Genomic DNA, 2219 nt, shown 5'->3' with positions numbered 1-2219 from the left:
AGCGGTCGGCAGGAGGTGGCGGCGCTGGAGCTGGTCGAGATGGGATCGGGAGGTGGTTTTTTTTTCTTTTTTTTTTATTATCTCGTCCATACCGATTCGTTTGGCTTATGGCTTATTATATAGACTGCGGGTTTAATACCATAAAGCACGGGGACTATTTTATAAAAACGCCGTGACGGTGAACCCGGAGACCCAATCCGTGCTTTATTATTAGGGAGAGACTAGCACAAATGCCCGTGCGTTGCAACGGGAGAAAAATGACGGGTTGCTGATGACAAAAATGGAAGGCTGCTGATGACAAAAACGACATACCTATTGAGAGTATGGTTCTTTGGGACGCCGGTTCAGGATATGTGATATTTATTCTGGTCCTCCTAAGTCATAAACTAAATTTGATCATAGGCTCCTAGATTTTCAGTAACATTGTGCATCATATGAGTTGTGATTCATTTAAATCTCGGTGCAAAAATTCAGACCATGCATCCTACCTGTTGTTGCTTTTCAGCTTCAACATCATTTGAGCTAGGAAACTGAGCATTTTTACAATGGTTAGAAAATTAGACTGACTAAACAAATAGCAACGCATTTACAACAGATTGGAAACAATCTCAGCTTATACATATACTTGCCATCCATTGTGATATGTGCTGAAGTTACCTGTACCAATTATGAATAAGTGGTGTAGACATTATCCAACATTGAAAGAAACAAATAAAAAGAACTGCCATAATACCGCATGTCTTCCCCTGCACATGATATGCCAGTGCATTTGTTCCTCATATGAATGTTGATGCATTTGCGGGTAGATTGTCCTGTGAAAGAACAGTCAATATTTTTTTAGGACTAAATGAAATTTCACCTTTCTAATATTGCAGCTCAAAATCTTACACTGGTTCTACCTTTCTCATTGAGCAATAGATCTCAACATATGTTTGAAAAAAACTGAAATATAAGAGGGAATACTTGTTTAGCTATAATCCTACGCCTCTACTCTTTAACTGCACACATGCCCATATAGCTTGTTGCCTTTGTCATTCGGAGCACCCCTACTGCAGGATGGAGCCTTCGTATGACAAACACCACTTTGCTGCATTGCCGTCAGCGAGCTTGTGCATGTCCTCTGCAAGGATGTCCGTGAACAGATTAGACATGCGGTCGTGTGTAAACCGATACAGCAGGTCACAACAGTACCTCAGAATCATTAGTGACCAACCTCTTGCTCTAGCGTGACACTGCTACAGCAGCCAATAGCTCCTCGTGGCGCCGTAGATTAGCTGCAATGCGCTTCTCCGCCATGCGATGCACACGGCGTGGTCCACCTTGCGGCATGGCATGCACCCACGGAAGATAGCGCCACTCGATGGGACAGTGCTTCGGAGAGCCGGCGCCCGCAGGGCCGGCGCTGCAGACTCCTCCGGTGTCGTTGACGATGCACGCGTCGAGCGCAAACAACACCATGCGAGTGCAGGAGGGCTGAATGCTTCCCATTAGCAGTAGCAAAGTGAACTTTGAACGGAGGCTGGGACGATTTGTTGAAGCAGCATGACATGTTGAGCTTCGGGAGGCAGCTAAGCTTGGAGGAAGGCCATGCATGGCTTCCAGGTCTTGCTGGGTGAGTGCTCTTGTGTTTGCCTCCCGAGACTGCAGTGAGGGCTGAGTCTCTTATCCAATTCATTCTGATCAATGGATCTAACCCAAACATGGTTTTGCAAAAACAATTTTCTATCCAAACAAAGATTTACAATAAGTTTACTGAAGCTCGTTTTCATATAATTTCTCCTAAAATCCGTTTGCTAAAAACTGAAACGTACCCAGACAACCCCTATAGCAACTTTGAACCGGATGTCACTACAACTGAAAACATGAACGAAGTAACCAGAAGACAAATCAGAGGCAATAACAACTGTCAACCGAAACATATATAATCAAACATACACCAAAGGGAAACCAGAAAAAATGTAGTACATTCCCTCATATGCATAAAATCAAACACTATGTGGACACAAGCTCATGAACAGAGCGTCCCAAAATTAAAGAATCAGAATAGTACTTCTGCCATTGTATAAATCCATGTAGTATTAGAGAGAGTGGGATGTGCACGAACAGTGGCTTGGTTTTATCGCAGCCGGCAGCTGTTGCAATATCCTTGGACTGTTTCGATGGTTTGAGATGGGCTACAGGTAGGAGTGCATCGCAAAAAGTTATATTGTGGCGCATCG

Source organism: Triticum dicoccoides, chromosome 3B (genome assembly GCF_002162155.2).
Source record: "Triticum dicoccoides isolate Atlit2015 ecotype Zavitan chromosome 3B, WEW_v2.0, whole genome shotgun sequence".
Classification (NCBI taxonomy): domain Eukaryota; kingdom Viridiplantae; phylum Streptophyta; class Magnoliopsida; order Poales; family Poaceae; genus Triticum; species Triticum dicoccoides.
Note: the sequence above shows the minus strand (reverse complement) of the source record.